Source organism: Triticum urartu, chromosome 6A (assembly GCF_056163025.1).
Source record: "Triticum urartu cultivar PI428250 chromosome 6A, HENAU_Tu73, whole genome shotgun sequence".
NCBI lineage: Eukaryota > Viridiplantae > Streptophyta > Magnoliopsida > Poales > Poaceae > Triticum > Triticum urartu.
In genome coordinates, this window is record NC_141878.1 from 572,308,013 (window position 1) to 572,328,024 (window position 20,012).

The following is a 20,012-nucleotide window of genomic DNA, read 5'->3' on the forward strand; positions in this document are numbered from 1 at the left end:
CTTCATGCATGGCATTAAGACAATCCAGATCCTCGAGCGTCTCATAGACCTTTTAGGGTTCAAAACAAGAGACAAACGCGTGATGTTCACAATAGTTTGCTAATTGTCTATGAGTGCTTACTCCCTTTCTTAAGCTTCCAAGCACATTTTTCATGAGATGATCTTTGGTGGATAGCTTGGACGCAATCTTGATGGCACGACGCTCTAACTCCTCCTCCGGAGAGAGTTGAGGAGCGGTTACTTGATCATCTTGAGCGTCGTCTTGAGCTTGTTCTTGATCTTGAGCTTGCTATTGATCTTGAACTTTCTTGGATGAGAGAACTTGACCTTGGGCATCACTTGGGGATTCAACACCATCTTGAGGATGATCTTGCCCTTGGTCATGTTCATGAGGTTCAGGGCCTTCACTTTGTTCTTCGGAAGCGTGTGTGCCTTAAGGATGGCAATGGACCGGGTTGAACAATCTCAAATCCATATCCACGTCCATGAAGACAGTCTTTGCCTGCCCATGAAAAAATCCATGGGTAAAAAATTGTGTCCATGTCCAAATCAGATGGATATCCATACCCATTGGATATCCACTGGGTCCTCTCGAGACATATAAATAAGACATAACACAATATTAACATAAACTCTTCCATTCTTCACCTCGTGGTAGGCTAGGATTCACTTATGGTAAATCAACATCCACTAACAACCTAAGATCATTTAGTATTTTTCTAATAGATGAGAATGACGAGTCATTTAAGAAGGAGGTAAAAATTAGGAAAGGGGTGTTGGAGTATGTTTCAGAGGGGATTGAATGTCAACTAAAAAAAGTTACGGTGGGGGTTGTGTAATTTCTTATGCATGTTTTAGATAAAAAAGTGGAAAATTGTTGTGGGACATTTGACCATGCGGCAGGGATAACAGATTTCCCCCATTAAGTCATACTATCGGGTCGGGTTTGGGTATATCCATGGGTACAAGATTATATCCATGCCCTACCCACGAACAATCGGGTCGGGTTTGGGTGCCGCCCATGGACACAAAAGCATACCCAAACCCTATCCATTCGGGTCAGATATCCATGGATATCCATGTCCATGGATAAAATTTCCATCCTTAGCCTTGGGTTGGTGATGGATCCACATGAGTGGAACATTGTCCTTCTCCTTCGGCCACAAGGGGATCCTCAATGGGTAGGATAAAACCAAGACCCATTCTTCTTATGGCTTGGGGAGGAATTTCATCACCTACATCACAAGTGCCACTTTGCTCCACTTGGGAGCCGTTATTCTCATCAAACTCCATGTTACATGTCTCCTCAATAAGTCCCGTGGACTTATTGAGGACATGGTAAGCATGAGAGTTTGTAGCATAACCAACAAATATGCCCTCATAAGTTGTAGCCTCAAATTTAGACAACCGAACACCTTTCTTGAGAATGAAACACTTACACCCGAACACCCAGAAGTACTTGAGGTTGGGCTTGTTACCGGTGAGAATCTCATATGGAGTCTTGTTCAAGCCTTTGCGGAGATAGAGCCGATTGGATGCATGACACACGGTGTTGATGGCTTCGGCCCAAAAGTTGTATGGGACTTGAACTCCGCCATCATGTTCCTTGCCGCATCCATCAACGTCCGGTTCTTCCTCTCCGCTACACCATTTTGTTGAGGGGTGTAAGGTGCGGAATATTGATGCTTGATCCCCTCATCACTAAGAAACTCATCCAAGGTGTAGTTCTTGAACTCGGTGCCGTTGTCACTTCTTATTGTCAAGATCTTTGCATTGTGTTGACGTTGAGCTTCATTTGCAAAGTCAATGACGGTTTGTTGGGTCTCGCTCTTCCTCTTGAAGAAATATACCCAAGTGTATCTTGAATAATCATGCACAATCACCAAGCAATACTTTCTACCCCCAAGACTATCAAAGGATGGAGGCCCAAAGAGATCCAAGTGAAGGAGCTCCAAAGGCCTCTTCGAGTAAATGATAGTCGTGGGAGGGTGAGCCTTTTCATGTAGCTTTCCTTCAATACAAGCACTGCAAGCACGATCTTTAGCAAAACTAACATTTGTTAGTCCACGGACATGGTCCCCCTTGAGAAGACTTTGCAAAGATCTCATATTGACCTGTGCTAAACGGCGATGCTAAAGCCATCCCACATCAACTTTAGACATTAGGCATGTCGCGGTCTTAGTGGGCCACTCCGAAAAGTTAATCACATAGACACCGTTATCGACATTCCCAACAAAGGATACTTTAAGAGTCTTGCTCCACAAGAGGGCCACAATATCAATATCAAAGAAAGTGGCAAAGCCCATGAGTGCAAGTTGACGAACGAAAAGTAAATTGTATGCAAGGGACTCAACAAGCATGACCATCTCGATCGTGAGATCATGAGAAATGACAACCTTGCCAAGTACCAATACCTTAAAGGACGAGGCATCACCCCACTCGACATTGGTGGGCATAGATGGAATCTTGTGTACGTCCACCACCAAGTCCTTGCTTACGGTCATATGATTAGTGGCTCCACTATCGAGCAACCATGATCCCCCACTGGAAGCAAACACCTACAGGAGATCAATGCTTGGATTTAGGTACCCATTTTGTAATGGGTCCTTTGATGTTAGTAACAAGGGTCTTAGGAACCCAAATAGACCATTCAATGTACTCATAAGAAGGACCAAAAAATTTGGCATAAACATGCCCATCACTAGCACGGCATAACACATACGAAGGGTTAAAGTCGCCGGCTTTGTTGGGAGGGGTAGGATTTCCCTTCTTGGCATCACTACCCTTCACATTGTTCTTCTTCTCCTTAGAAGCACCGAGGGAGTCCTGGATTAGGGGGTGTCCGGATGGCCGGACTATACCTTCAGCCGGACTCCTGGACTATGAAGATACAAGATTGAAGACTTCATCCCGTGTCCGGAAGGGACTTTCCTTGGCGTGGAAGGCAAGCTTGGCGATACGGATATGTAGATCTCCTACCGTTGTAACTGACTTTGTGTAACCCTAACCCTCTCCGGTGTCTATATAAACCGGAGGGTTTTAGTCCGTAGGACAACATACAGAACAACAATCATACCATAGGCTAGCTTCTAGGGTTTAGCCTCTTCGATCTCGTGGTAGATCTACTCTTGTACTACCCATATCATCAATATTAATCAAGAAGGACGTAGGGTTTTACCTCCATCAAGAGGGCCCAAACCTGGGTAAAACTTCGTGTCCCTTGCCTCCTGTTACCATCCGGCCTAGACGCACAGTTCGGGACCCCCTACCCGAGATCCACCGATTTTGACACCGACATTGGTGCTTTCATTGAGAGTTCCTCTGTGTCATCGCCGTTAGGCTCGATGGCTCCTACGATCATCAATAGCGATGCAGTCCAGGGTGAGACCTTCCTCCCCGGACAGATCTTCGTCTTCGGCGGCTTCGCACTGCGGGCCAATTCACTTGGCCGTCTGGAGCAGATCGAAAGCTATGCCCCTGGCCGTCAGGTCAGATTTGGAAGTTTAAACTACACGGCTGACATCCGCGGGGACTTGATCTTCGACGGATTCGAGCCACTGCCGAGCGCGCCGCACTGTCACGACGAGCATGATCTAGCTCTGCCGCCGAACAGTGCCCTGGAGGCCGCACCCGCATCGGCTTTGACCCTTAATTCGGAGCCAACTGCGCCGATCGAGGATGGGTGGTTGGACGCCGCCTCAGGGGCTGCGATCCCAACGGCGATCGAGCCGAACACCAGCCCCGTACTCCGCGAGACTCGTGACTCCAAGGAGCCGGACACCTCTCCGGACTCCGAACCCTCCGTGCCCCTGCCGATCGAATCCGATTGGGCGCCGATCATGGAGTTTACTGCCGCGGACATCTTCCAGCACTCGCCTTTCGGCGATATTTTGAAGACACTAAAGTCTCTCTCTTTATCAGGAGAGCCCTGGCCAGACTACGGCCAGCAAGGTTGGGATACGGACGATGAAGAAATTCAAAGCCCACCCACCACCCACTTTGTAGCCACTGTCGACGATTTAACCGACATGCTCGACTTCGACTCCGAAGACATCGACGGTATGGAAGCCGATGCAGGAGACGATGAAGAACCAGCGCCTATTGGGCCCTGGAAAGCCACCTTGTCATATGACATATACATGGTAGACACCCCAAAAGAAGGAGATGGCGATGGAACAGCGGAGGATGACCCCTCCAAGAAACAGCCTAAGCGCCAGCGTCAGCGGCGCCGCTCAAAATCCCGCCAAAGCAAATACGGTGATTCCAGCACTGGAGATAATAATACTCCGGAGAGTGCCGAAGAAAACCCCCTCCAGCAAGATTCAGCACATGAGGATGGAGAAGCCAGCCCTCATGAGAGAGCGGCAGACAGAGAGGTCGAGGACGATAATTATATGCCTCCCTACGAAGACGAGGCAAGCCTCGACGACGACGAATTCGTCGTGCCAGAGGATCCCGTCGAGCAAGAGCATTTTCAACGCAGGCTTGTGGCCACGGCAAGAAGCCTCAAGAAAAAATAGCAACAACTTAGAGCTGATCAAGATTTGCTAGTCGATAGATGGACTGAAGTCCTTGCGGCCGAAGAGCATAAACTCGAACGCCCCTCCAAGAGCTACCCAAAGCGCAGGTTGCTACCCCGATTAGAGGAGGAAGCACTTAAACCTACATCACCAGCACTTGATACGGCCGACCGGCCACCTCGTGGCCGCGACAGAGAGGCCTCTCGGCCCTCCACTCAAGCTGCACCCCGTACCAAGGCACGGGAAAATGCGCCTGACCTGCGAGATATGTTGGAGGACAAGGCAAGGCAAACAAGATTGATCTACGGATCGCGTGGGCACCCCACGACTCGAGACGGTAACCGTCACGCCAGGCACAAATCCGGTAGGGCCGAACACAGTAGACAAAGCTCATTGGAGCTACGTCGTGATATAGCCCAGTACAGAGGCGCCGCACACCCACTATGCTTCACAGACGAAGTAATGGATCATCAAATCCCTGAGGGTTTCAAACCCGTAAAGATCGAATCATATGATGGCACAACAGATCCTGCGGTATGGATCGAGGATTATCTCCTTCATATCCACATGGCCCGCGGCGATGATCTCCACGCCATCAAATACCTCCCACTCAAGCTTAAAGGACTAGCTCGGCATTGGCTTAATAGCTTGCCAGCAGGATCAATCAGTTGTTGGGAGGACCTGGAAGCCGCATTCCTCGACAATTTCCAGGGCACTTATGTGCGACCACCAGATGCCGATGACCTAAGCCACGTAATTCAGCAGCCAGAGGAATCGGCCAGGCAATTCTGGACACGGTTCCTAACAAAGAAAAATCAAATAGTCGACTGTCCGGACGCAGAGGCCCTAGCAGCCTTCAAGCACAATATCCGTGACGAGTGGCTTGCCCGACACCTTGGACAGGAAAAGCCGAAATCTATGGCAGCACTCACGACACTCATGACCTGCTTTTGCGCGGGAGAAGACAGCTGGCTTGCTCGTAGCAACAATATGACCAAGAACCCTGGTAATTCAGATACCAGGGACAGTAGTGGCAGGTCGCGCCACAACAAGCAGAAGCGCCGCATTAATGGCGACAATGCTGAGGATACAGCAGTTAATGCCGGATTCAGAGGCTATAAATCTGGTCAGCGGAAAAAGGCATTCAAAAGAAATCCTAGGGGCCCGTCCAGTTTGGACCGAATACTCGATCGCTTGTGCCAGATACATGGCACCCCTGAAAAGCCGGCCAATCACACCAACAAGGATTGTTGGGTGTTTAAGCAGGCAGGCAAGTTAAATGCCGAAAATACCGACAAGGGGCTGCATAGCGATGACGACGAAGAGCCCCGGCCACCGAACAATAGTGGACAGAAGGGTTTTCCCCCACAAGTGCGGACGGTGAACATGATATACGCAACCCACATCCCCAAGAGGGAGCGGAAGCGCGCGTTAAGGGACGTATACGCGGTAGAGCCAGTCGCCCCAAAGTTCAACCCATGGTCCTCCTGCCCGATCACCTTTGATCGAAGGGACCATCCCACTAGCACCCGTCATGGTGGATTCGCCGCATTGGTTCTAGACCCAATTATTGACAGATTTCATCTCACTAGAGTCCTTATGGACGGCGGCAACGGCCTGAACCTGCTTTACCAGGATACAGTGCGGAAAATGGGCATAGATCCCTCGAGGATTAAGCCCACCAAAATGACCTTTAAAGGCGTAATACCAGGTGTGGAGGCCAACTGTACAGGCTCAGTCACACTTGAAGTGGTCTTCGGATCTCTGGATAATTTCCGAAGCGAGGAGTTAATCTTCGACATAGTCCCATTCCGCAGTGGCTATCACGCACTGCTCGGGCGAACCGCATTCGCCAAGTTCAACGCGGTACCTCACTACGCATACCTTAAGCTCAAGATGCCAGGCCCTCGAGGAGTAATTACGGTCAATGGAAACACCGAACGCTCCCTCCAAACGGAGGAGCACATGGCGGCCCTTGCAGCGGAAGTACAAAGCAGCCTCTCCAGTGAGTTCTCCAGCCCGGCCATTAAACATCCGGACACCGTCAAGCGCGCCCGGAGTAACCTACAACAAGACCGCCTGGCACGTTCCGAGCAGGCGTAGCAATGCGGCCCCAACCCCAGCCCTCGCAAAAATGTGACGCTAGTGCTTCGCGTACATAACTGCGCTCTAGAAATACCATGGGTACAGGGGGAGGGGCACCATCACGGCACGCCCGAAACACGGCTTAAACCGCACCAGGGGCTGCCAATTTTTTAATTTTCTCTTACTTTCAGGATTCCATTCTTCGGAAGGCCTGTTCGGCAGTTCAATTGCCAGACAAACGATGCAAGAACCAGGGAAGCAGACAAGCCATGCCGCATTACGAAACTCCCAGGTGGTCTCTATCACGAGCAGTATACCTGTTCGCATACCATTCCGCAGCCTACCCCTGGAACGGACATGTTAAATAGTCCAACCTTTTGCTTATCGCATTATTTGTATCATTCTGCTTTGATCGCAGCCCTTTTTAATAAACAATGCATAGCTTTTGTCTATTTTTGCATTACTCTTTTTTTACAAATATATGTTCCTTAATGACATGTTGCACCCGTACACTTTGGTACGGCCAAAATACACCAGGGGCTTTAGTACCCCTCAATATGGTGTGAGAAGTCCGAACACTTTAACAAGTGCGGCACCCCGAACTTATAGCATTATATGCATTGGCTCCGAATCATGTCTTGGGTCAATAGTTGGGTTTGCCCGGCTCCTATGTTTTGGTGCCTTACGTTCCGCTGTGTCGGCTAAGGTAGCACTAGGAGAACTACTGCGATTGTGCCCCAGTTGAGCTGGGTCGAGCACCTCAGTAGAGAAAGCTAAAACTGACTGTCATGATGAAGCGAGAGCTGGTCGCTGTTCGAGAGGTTTTTCGAGTCCCTAAAGACTTATGCCGCTTAGAGCAAGGAGTCGGCTCTGTCCGGCCAAGGCGTGGATAGCGCCCCGAACTCGGTCTTCCGAATACTAGGGGCTTCGCCGAAATTTAAAATTATAGAATTCTATGGCTAAGTGAGAGTGTTCACGCATTATAGTCCGATTGCCTTGTTCGTTGTGCTGAGCGTCTCCCTCGAAGGACCCAAACATGGGAAAAAGAGTGCTCAGGTTTATCCCCGAACGCCCAACACTAGCGGCACGGGGGCAGAAGCCGGCGACTCACCATCTCTCAGAATTGATAAACAGCCACACAGAAGGTAATATTTTAAATTCCAACAGCATTGCTTAGCGCATATGAACAAGTTTTCAGCGCACAGGACAAAACGAGCGAGTTTTACTCAAAAATTACATCCCTGGAACATTCATCCGCCATAAGGCATGCACCCTTCAGAACATCCTTATAATAATTCTCGGGCTTGCGATGCTCTTTCCCCGGCGGTGGCCCGTCCTTCACAAGCTTCTCAGCATCCAGCTTGCCCCAGTGCACCTTAGCACGGGCAAGGGCCCTACGGGCACCTTCAATGCAGACAGAGTGCTTGATGACTTCGAGCCTTGGACAGGCCCCCACCAGCCGCCGCACCAGCCCAAAATAGCTCCCAGGCAGAGCCTCTCTAGGCCACAGCCGAACTATGAGGCCCTTCATGGCCTGTTCGGCTGCCCTGTGGAGCTCGACTAGTTGCTTCAGCTGGTCGATCAGGGGCACGGGGTGTCCGGCCTCAGCATACTGAGACCAGAACACCTTCTCTGTTGAGCTGCCCTCCTCGGCTCAATAGAATGCGGCGGCATCGGAAACGCTACGGGGAAGATCTGCGAACGCTCCTGGAGAGCTCCGGATTCGGGTAAGTAACAAGTAACTCACGTTTATGTGTTTGCTTTGCATAAAGAATGCCTTACCCGCCGCTATCTTTTTCACCGCATCCAACTCCTGGAGGGTCTTTTGGGATGCGGCCTTGGCAGACTTGGCATTTTTAATAGCCACCGCGAGCTCGGACGCTCGCGTCTTTGAGTCAAGCTCCAAACTCTCATGTTTTTTCATGAGAGCCTGGAGCTCTTGCCGCACCTTGCCAACCTGGGCCTCATACTTCTCCCGCTCGGTGCGCTCCGTGGCCGCCCTCTTCTCGGCCTCGAGCAACGCTTGCTTAAGGGTCGTCACCTCAGACGTGGCCCCTACAATAGCCACGATAATCATGTCATTTTTTGCAATTGCACCTTTTTAATATATATTTAAACAAGGTATTTCTTACCTTCCTTTTCCTCGAGCTGCTTCTTGGCACTCTCGAGCTCTTGCTCGGACTACTCGAGTTTCTGCTTTAGCGTGTCCACTTCCGCAGTCAGTGCGGCGGACGCCAGCAGAGAAGCCTGCATACGCATATTGACTCCTTTTTGTTAGGCTCCTGCGAATTTTATTTGATCCTCTATTCGGCTTTTCTTCACGAATGCCAAACAGAGCATCAGGGGCTACTGTCTATGCGGTAATATCATTTACACATTCTTTACTTACCTCAAAGCCTATTAAAAGGCTAGCACAAGCTTCAGTCAGTCCACTCTTGGCGGACTGAACCTTCTGGACCACCGCACTCATAATGGTGCGGTGCTCCTCGTCGATGGAGGCGCCTTTGAGCACCTCCAACAGATTGTCCGGCGCCTCCGGTTGGACGGGGGTCACCGGCACGGTGGGCTTGCTCCTCTTGGAAGGAGGTCGCCCGCCGGACTTTGGAACCTTTGAAGGTTCCGGAGCGGTGTTCGGCCTAGAGCCGGACTTGGAGCCCTGGGGGGTTTTATCCCCTTTACTCCTGGAGTCCGGGAGATCGCCTTGTGGCGCCTACAGGACCACCTCCTCCTGGCTTGGAACCTGTTGGGACAACACTTCGGCGTCGTCCGTAGGGCGGGTGGAGGTAGCCGTCGGAAGCGAATTCACATCCGATGAGTCCAGTGAACCGCTCAACGACGCGTCGAGCGGGTCTTTGGGTGGGCTGCATAATCATATTCGACATAAGGGAAAGTTGTGCAATAAAGGAATACTATGAATTACTCTGGTGTACGGATACTTACGATTTCGCCAGGGGCTTGGCCCTGAGCGGTCACTCCTCTCCGCCGTCGTCGGCGTCGGTGGAGTACTCCGGAGGAAGGGTTTTCCCCTTCTTGGACCCTTCGGCCTCCCTAGTGAGGGCGGCCTTCCTTTTCTTCTCTCCTCCCGCTGGAGGGGGAGAGGTCTTTTCTTCCTCCTCCTCGTCTTCACAGGAGGAATGCGCCTTGGAGCCGTCGGATGTGTAAGTGCATCTAGTGCCACCCCTAGTTGGTTTTGGAGTATTGACGACAAACCTAGTTGAGGGACTAATGTGTTTGTGAGAATTGCAGGATAACACAGGTAGAAGTCCCTCATTGATTCGGTTTTCCTACCAGAGTCCCCGTTGAAAACTTCAACTAGTTTGTCATCAATCACCAAAAAGGGGGAGATTGATAACACAGGTAGAAGTCCCTCATTGATTCGGTTTTCCTACCAGAGATGACCCCTAAAAATGTATGAAGACATTGATGTCAAAGGTGGTATATGAAGATATTCTCATCGAAGACTATGACAAGAGAAGACATCGCATGAAGCCTATGGAGCTCAAAGACTCAGATCTTTCATAGTTCTTTTTCTTCTTTATTGAGTCATAGGAACCACCGTACTGTTAAGTGGGGTCCAAGAGAACCAGTCAGAATGACTGAAGTGATGCTTAACCAAAACCTATGTCTTCGAGTGAAGACTATGAGAGAGAATCTTGTCCAGAGTCGGACAAGTCAGCTTTGCTTGTAGCCCAAGTAAAGTTGCCGTGTGTGTGTTTGAAATCTGACCGTTGGAACACATGTCAGTTCCTTAGTGACCCAGGGTCATTTCGGACAAATTAGGTCGGGTTGCCTGTGGCTATAAATAGTCCACCCCCTACAACCATAAACGGTCGGCTGCTCAGAGTTAGAATACGGCTTTTGTCGTTTGAGAGCAACCCACCTCGAAGCCTTTGAGAGAGAATTCCTTGCGAGGATAAAGCCCTAACCACCCAGAGCCAAAGAGTGTTAGGCATCACTTAAGTCTTCCTGTCTGTGTGATCTGAAGACTTATTACACTTGAGGACTATGAATCCTCCAGCCGGTTAGGCGTCACGTTCTGAGCATCCAAGAGTCATTGTGGATCGCCGGTGAACGAAGTCTGTGAAGGTTTGGGAGTCTACCTTGAAGACTTACCAGAGTGATTGGGCGAGGTCTGTGTGACCTTAGCTCAAGGGGAATACGGTGAGGACTGGGTGTCCTGAGCTGCGTGTTCAGGACTGGGTGTCCGGGACTGTGTGTCCTCAGGTTTAAATACCTAGCCTCCCTAACCAGACGTACAGTTGTCACAGCAACTGTAACTGGTCCAACAAATCATTGTCTTCAACGAGTCACTGGTTTCATCCTTCCCTTCCCTTTGCTTACTGTTGGTCCTTGTGAAGTCATCGTATGATTGCACTATCTTTTGTCTTCACTGAGTGACTGCTTGTTCTGATTGGCTTCTTAATATCTTCCTACCTGATCCTCACTACCTAGCTGCTATTAGTCATTGTGCTTTCACTTCATTGAATACTTGACTATGGTTTGCCTAGTGTAGTCTACCTTCCGCTGCATGGTAATAGGTTTATGTCTATCGTTTGTCTTCGAAACTTCCACGTTTTGAAGAATTTCATAAAAATCACCTATTCACCCCCCTCTAGTCGATATAACACATTTCAATTGGTATCAGAGCAAGGTACTCCCTTGTTCTGTGTGGTTCGGTTTAACCACCTGGAGTTTTAGCTATGTCGACTGCAGGGATAATTAAAGTCTCCGCTGCGTGCCCCGTCTTCGATGGAACTGAATATCCCTACTGGAAGAATAAGATGCGCATGCATCTTGAAGCCATTGACGTCGACCTATGGTATGTCGTCAAGAACGGCGTTCCCAAGGCTGGAGAAGGTGTCACTGCTGCTGACGTCAAGAAGTTTGTTCAACTGGACTCTACTGCCAAGAATATCATCTGTGGTCATCTGACCAAAGGACAGTATGGCCGCGTGAGTGCTTTGGAAACATCTAAACTAGTCTGGGACTGTCTCTCCAAGGTCAACAAAGGCGTCTCAACCCAGAGAGATCAGAGAATCAGTGTCCTTCGCAACCTCTTCAACCGCTTCAAGAGAAATGACAATGAGAATGTCCAGCTCATGTTTGATCGACTCACTGACATCACAAATGAGCTTCAAGCCCTCGGCGCTACTGAGATCACCAAGCATGAAGTCTTCAAGACACTCCTGAGATCACTTGACAGTTCATTTGACACCCTAGCCCTGATGATTCAAGAATGTCCTGATTTCAAGACACTCGATCCGTCTGACATACTTGAGAGGCTCAACACACATGAGTTTCAGCTTTCTGAGAAAAGAGATATCTACGGTCCCAACTATAGGCGAACTCGTGCCTTGAAGGCAAAAGCTGTCTCCTCATCTGAAGAAGAATCTGACAACAGTTCTGATGATCCTGAAGACATTGGAAAGGAACTTGCTATGCTTGTGAAGAAGTTCCAAAAATTCACCAAGAAGAAAGGCTTAAGAAAGTCTTCACGATCAAGCTCAAGGAATGATGAAGCTTCTGCTCATGACTACAAGAAGAAAACATGCCACAAGTGCAAGAAACCTGGCCACTACATCTCTGAGTGTCCGTAGTGGGACATTGAGAACAAGAAGAAAAAGAAGAGCAAGGAGTATGATTCTGATGACAAGAAGAAGAAGAAATACTCAAAGTCTTCTTCCAAGTCCTCCTCAAAGTCTTCATCACACAAGAAGAGCTCGTCTGGCAAGGCACGTGCGTTTGTTGGCAAGGAAATGGATTCAGAGGAGGAGTTCGCTTCTGAGGAGGCGGAGGTGGAGTCTGAGGAGGAGTCTGATTCTGGCATTGCGAGTCTGGCTACAGCATACGTTGCCAAGTCCATCTTCAACACTGAAGACAATGACTCCATCACCGACACCGATGCAAATGACAAGGACTACTCCGCTCCTACCTACTGCTTCATGGCACGCGGTGCCAAGGGTACGACACCAGCTGCTTCAGAATGGATTATTGATAGTGGGTGTACCAATCACATGACTGGCAAAAGAAGCCTTCTTATGAACTCAACCTTACGTCCATCCGACAAGAGTCACATCACATTTGCTGACACTGGTAAAAGTAAGGTATTGGGTCTAGGTAGAGTTGCAATCTCAAAGGATCAACACATGGATAAAGTCATGCTTGTTGAATCCCTTGGTTTCAACTTAATGTCTGTCTCAATGCTTTGTGATTTAAACATGATCGTGATGTTTGGAAAATATCGTTGCCTTGTTCTAATGGAATCTGACAAGTCTCTAGTGTTTGAAGGGTATCGGAAAGATGATTTGTACGTGGTAGATTTCTCAGCAGGACCACAGCTTGCCGTATGTCTTCTAGCAAAAGCTTCAGAATGCTGGCTCTGGCATCGGAGGCTAGGGCATGCTGGCATGAGGAACCTCCACACCCTTGCAAAGAAGAAGCATGTCATAGGCATCGAGGGCGTCAAGTTCAAGAAAGATCACTTATGCGGTGCCTGTGAAGCAGGAAAGATGACGAGGGCCAAGCATCCCTCGAAGACAATCATGACAACAACTCGACCCTTCGAACTGCTCCACATGGATCTCTTCAGTCCCACTCATTACTCAACTCTTACTACTACTGCTTGTCTCTATGGCTTTGTCATTGTTGATGATTACTCTAGATATACTTGGGTGCACATAATCCTCTACAAGACTGAAGTGCAGGATGTCTTCAGACGCTTCGCTAATCGAGCAATGAACAACTATGGCGCCAAGATAAAGCACATCAGAAGTGACAATGGCACTGAATTCAAGAACACTGGCCTTGATACATATCTTGATGCTTTGGGCATCACACATGAATTCTCAGCTCCGTACACGCCACAGCAGAATGGCGTCGTCGAATGCAAGAACAGAACACTCATTGAGATGGCCCGAACGATGCTTGATGAATACAAGACTCCAAGAAAATTCTGGCCTAAAGCCATTGATACTGCATGCCATACAATCAATCGTGTTTATCTTCACAAGCTTCTGAACAAGACATCTTATGAGCTCCTTACTGGCAAGAAGCCAAATGTCAGTTACTTCAGAGTATTTGGCGCCAGGTGCTGGATCAAGGATCCACATCACACTTCAAAATTTGCACCAAAAGCACGTGAGGGTTTTATGCTTGGATATGGAAAGGATTCGCACTCCTACAGAGTCTTTAATATCTTTCATTATAAAGTGGTTGAAACAGTGGATGTGCAGTTCGATGAGACTAACAGTTCACAAAGAGAGCACCTGCCAAATGTGCTAGATGAAGTTCCATCCAGTGAATCAATCAAACTAATGGGAACTGGAGAAATCATACCCTCTGAAGCTCAACCTGAAGAGGAACTTATCATCTCCGCACCTGATCAACCTGAAGACAATGCTCAGCCTGAAGACAATCCCCCTAACAATGACAATGATCAACAAGAGCAAAATCTTCGCCCTGTACATCCTCGTGTTGCCAATGAAGTGCAGATTGAGAGAATAATTGATAGCATCAATGCACCCGGTCCGCTCACTCGTTCAAGGGCAACACAGCTAGCAAATTTCTGTGGGCACTTCGCATTCGTCTCAATAACAGAACCCAAGAAAGTTGAAGAAGCCTTCATGGAACCTGAATGGATTCAAGCTATGCAAGAAGAGCTTCAACAGTTTGAGCTGAATAATGTATGGGAACTGGTTAAGCATCCTGACCCTCGGAAGCACAATATAATAGGCACCAAATGGATATACCGCAACAAGCAAGATGAGTATGGTCAAGTTGTCAGAAACAAAGCTCGTCTCGTTGCTCAAGGATATACTCAAGTGGAAGGGATTGACTTCGATGAAACATTTGCTCCTGTGGCTCGACTTGAAGCCATACGCATACCGCTGGCCTATGCAAATCATCATAACATACTTCTATATCAAATGGATGTGAAGAGCGCGTTTCTCAATGGCAAGATTGAAGAAGAAGTGTATGTTGCACAACCGCCTGGCTTTGAAGATCCAAAACATCCTGACATGGTATACAAGCTCAACAAGGCACTGTATGGCCTCAAACAAGCCCCTCGGGCTTGGTATGACACACTCAAATACTTCCTGAAGAGCAAAGGCTTCATACCTGGTTCCCTCGACCCCACTCTCTTCACGAAGACATATGATGGTGAACTGTTTGTGTGCCAAATATATGTGGATGACATTATCTTCGGCTGCACCAATCAGAAGTACAGTGAAGAGTTTGGATATATGATGCAAGAGCAATATCGGATGTCCATGATGGGAGAGATGAAGTTCTTCCTCGGTCTTCAAATACGACAGCAACGCAATGGCATCTTCATATCTCAAGAGAAGTATCTCAAAGATTGCCTGAAGAAGTTCGGTATGCAAGACTGCAAAGGCTTCACGACGCCAATGCCAGCCAAACATCATCTGGGTCCCGACGACAATGGTAAAGAGTTCGATCAAAAGGTATACCGCTCCATGATTGGTTCTTTACTTTATCTATGTGCATCTAGGCCAGATATTATGCTTAGTGTTTGCATGTGTGCTCGATTCCAAGCGGCACCAAAGGAATCGCATCACTTAGCTGTGAAGCGAATTCTTCGATATTTGGCTCACACCCCAACACTAGGATTATGGTATCCAAAGGGCTCAGAGTTTGATCTGGTTGGATTCTCGGATGCTGATTATGCTGGTGAAAAGGTGGATCGCAAGTCTACATCAGGCACATGTCATTTTCTGGGACGATCACTTGTATGTTGGTCTTCAAAGAAGCAGAACTGTGTATCTCTCTCCACTTCTGAATCTGAATACATTGCTGCTGGATCTTGCTGCGCTCAGCTTCTGTGGATGAAGCAAACACTCAAAGACTATGGCATTCATCTGAAGCAAGTGCCACTCTACTGCGACAACAAAAGCGCCATCAAGATTGCCAACAACCCAGTTCAGCACTCGAAGACAAAGCACATTGAGATTCGTCATCACTTTCTCAGAGATCATGTTGTGAAGGAAGACATTGATATCATACACGTCAACACTGAAGAGCAATTGGCAGATATCTTCACCAAGCCCTTGGATGAGAAGAGATTTTGCAAGTTACGGTGTGAGCTAAATATCTTGGAATCCTCAAATGTCCTGTGATCAGGCACACATCCTAACACTTATGCATATTGATGACTTAGATGTGCAACACACAAAGTAAAGTATATCTTCAATTAATGAAGACATGCATTCTAAGTGTGAATACATTAATGAGGAATTTGACTTCGGAGCACCATGATAATTGTGCGCCGTGTCTGGGTCTAATACTTCCTATAGGGTGGGTAACGCCACCACCAAATGTTCTGTTTGAAATGTTTCACTCATGGCGTTACATTTGCTATGTCTTCACATTTGGTTTGGCTTCGATCTCAACATGTCTTCATGATTATCTTCACTATGTTGATTATATATATATATATATATATATACATACTAGTGCTCTATCCTCTACAGCATTCAGTTATAGCTATGTCTTCTTGTTGAATCTTTTGAACTAAGTGAATGTGATCGGACCCTAACCTCTCTATGCTTTCTATCTCAAACTCTATCTCTCCAAATCATATGCATTCTTTTGAACCTGTCAAATGTCTTCTCTGCGTCCTTGTCAGCAGAAGATACAGATTCAAACATTAAGTCCGCTTTCAATGCTAATTCCTTCACCTGAAACCCAGAGAAGTGGGAACGACCACCCGACAATCCAGGTGTGCATGGGACGTGGAACAACCTCCGATATGCTGCATGATGGCCATGTGTTCCTCAGATGTGAATCGCCAGGGGCACCTATGTAATAACACTGAGCCGCCCCTGTCCCTATAAATACGTGCCACACCACAGTCATTATCTCTTCTTTCACTCTCGCACGAACCCTAGCACCACCGCTAGCCCTCGACGACGCCGGCGACGAAGCGCTTAGCTGCCGCAACCTCTCCGACACCGTCTTCACGCCGACCGTGGACATCGTCTTCTCCGCCGTCGCCATAGGTGTCCTCCGTCGCCAAGTTAGGGCACGGACGATCGGACTGCTCGGCCTCCTCTTCCACTCCGTCTAGCAGTTCTTCGTGTGGTAAATAAAACTTCCTTTTTACGGCCCCTTTGATCCTATAGATTTGTCACTTTCTACCACAAGCAGTTTCTGTTCACACAAGTTGGATCTATTTCATACTGCATCTCATAATATGCCTAGTATATTCACTTATGCTTCACAAAGTAGTTAGATTCCTCACTTGTACTGATCCATGGATTCGTACAAATCTGGAACCAACTCCTTATCTATGAGTGAATGTCTTCGCACAATGAGGTCAATGTCTTCTAAACTGATTTATCTTCAAAATCTTCTGAGAATACATATGACCTCTTCCCCTTCCCTCGCACCTTAATGCTGTCACAGGTACATGTCCGTGGGAGAATCCCTTGGTTCTCATAGTCTGCATTCATTTGCAGAATTCTTACAGTATCACATAAATTCTCCCAAAGCCAGTTCCTGTTTGTCCAGCAAGCGAAAGCCTTTGAAGCCTTTGAACGTATTGAAGCCATTCAGTTTAAAGTTCATGGCTTCAGAGAAATCAGGAAGGAAGGGTGGCAGAAAGCGTCGAGGAGAAACATCAAGAGATCTGCCCGATGACCTCTCAGAGCTGTACAAGACAGATCCTGAAGAGGATTATAATCAGCGCAAGACACGAATCCAATGGATTCGACGATATTGGGCAGAACAGTGGTTCAAGTACAGATTTGTGACAAAGGAATATGCTAAAAAGAATGCCATCAAGCGACCATGGGGAGACATCCTCTACAAAAATCTTCAACCCAGGTCCAGAGATGAAGCCATTGAACAAGGCTTCTATCCCTGCATGGTCCGTGGACCACAGCCTACGGATGCGGACCCATCGTCACTGCTATGGTGTCGTGACGACAATCTGTTCAAGCGCAACTTCCAGTTTGCCCAGAATTCGGCAAAGCAGAACAAGAAGTCTTTGGGATTAGACTTCAACCCTGGTCCCTCTGCTCCCCATGCCGATGGCACTCGCGAAGCTGAACCCAATCTTCTTGGGCCCTTCTCCAACTTGGAAGGTCTCATCACTCATATCGTGGTTCAAGGGACAGACGTGAATGAGCCTGCAGATGACGCTGAATCAAATGAAGCGCCTGCAGCGCCGAAGCCAAAGAAGTTGAAGCAGCCTAAAGCTTCAAAGCCTGCCTCTGCACCAAAAATCTCACGGGCGAAGCCACTGGCTACTGCACCTCCTGAAGACAGTGTGCAGTCTGAAGATTTGTCACGCATCTCCAAGCCCCAGAAAGTCAAGATGCCTCTGCCGCACACCGGCCAAGAATTGACAGCTGCTGCTATTCTGCGCAACGATGCCATCGATCTGTCCAGTGATGAAGATCTTGCAGATGACGCTCTTGAGCAACTGATCAAGAGCAAAGAAGAAGCAGAAATCTTCAATGATCTGCCTATCTTTGATGTGGCAATCATCCACAACTTAATTGATGAGTGGTTTGACACGCCCAACCTCAGCTTCGAAGATCTGCAACTTCCAATTGGCCTCAGTGTTGCCTTCCATGGCGCCATTGCTTCAGAGCTAACTCTAGCTCAGCGCATCGTCGAACTGAAGCAAAAGATTGACTTTGAGAAAGCTTAGTTCAAGAAGCATATGGCCAAGCTCAGCGTGCAAGAGGTGAAAAACTTCAAGATTATGCTGCACGAGCTCAAAGAAGCCTTTCTCAAGAAACGTGCAGAAGCTCAGGGTTCTCGTGAGCGCATGAATAGCCTGGCTGACAAGTGTGTGCAAGGCTACAACGAGGCTGAGAAGCGCAAGGCCCTTGGGCGTCCGGGCATTGATCCCAGGATGGCTGCTAAGCAGAAGAAGAAGCCCACTGTGGCCGAACCCAACGCACCAAGGCAGGAAGCAGATCCCATTGTCTTCCCAACTAGCATGACTGGCTCGAAGCCAAAGGCCAGGTCAACCGCTTCAGAACTGAAGAAGACGAGGACTGCTGAGGCTGAATCCAGAAAGAGGAAACATTCTGAAGCCTCTGATGCTGCTCCCTCCAAGAAGAAGCGGAAGACCAAGAAGGAACAGGCTGCTCCCACAGAGCCCTTAATTGTTGAACCCATCTCCATGGTTCGTCCTGACGCTGAACTCAAGAGCGCCAACTGACTGTCCATGAGCCTGCTTCCACAGAGGCTCATGAAGCTGAAGACTTTCCAGCAGCTGATCCCACCGCTGCTGAAGACATTGGTCACCATGACCATGTTGAAGATGATGCACTTCTTCCTCAGATCGAGCACCAACAGGTATCATCACCTGTGCTTATGCACAACGAACTCATCAGCATTGGTCGTCCTCTGACGCCAATTGCTCAGGATGCATCATGGGCTGATCACCCACAAGCACAAGAGGAAGATGACTTTGAGGCCCAGCCAACTCCAACTCCACAGGCGTCGCCAGCGTTACGCAGGCTTCGCAAAGGACCACGGCCTCCAGTCTTCGAGTCTGAAGCTAAAGCTGCTGAAGAAATTCCGGCTGCATCAGCCGATGAAGAAGAAACCCCAAGAGTTGCTACACCCCTGTCTCACCAAGAAGCTGTTCTCGAGGAGAACGTGACTGTGACCGACCCTCCAGCTCATCAAGTGGAGGTTGAGAATCTTGAGGCTGCCATCACCAAAACAAATGAAGCCACTGACGCTGTCATGGCTAAAGCAAATGTGGAGCCTTCACCAACCCAAGCACCAGAAGTCAGCGAAACCAATGATGCTACTGCTTCTGTTCCTGCGCCTGCTGCTGGTCCTCAGTTTGACTATCATGTTGAGCACAGGCCTCAGGTACAGAAGCCAATCCCAAGATTGCCCAGGTTTCCAGGTCCTGCATCAGCACCTGGATCCTTCAATGTCAACGGCTTCAAAGCAGACAACACTTTCTTCAATAGCTCCAAGAACCCCTACTCAAGGGAAAGAATATCTTCTGATCGGTTCTGGAGCTATCCGCAGCGAAGCTATTACTCCTGCATTCTGTACAATCAAGGTCGCATCTTCCCACATAAGCGTCTTGACATCGAAGCAATAGCTGGTCTTCCCTGTCTGGAAGAAGCTCTGGATTGCTTCAAAGAGGTTGGATTGTTGCCGTTTGTCACCGACCAAGAGCACTGGAATGAAGAGTTGATGCTCCAATTCTATGCCACACTTCATATCCGTGGGTACAACAGAGATTCGAAGACTTGGGTCCTGGAGTGGATGACAGGAAATGTTCATCACGAAGCCAAAGCCTTTGATATCATTGAGCTCACTGGTCTGCCCACTCCTGGCGATCTCTACGAACCTGGCTGTCAGCTTCACAGTGAAGCTATGGAGAGCATCTTTCAGAAGCCTGAA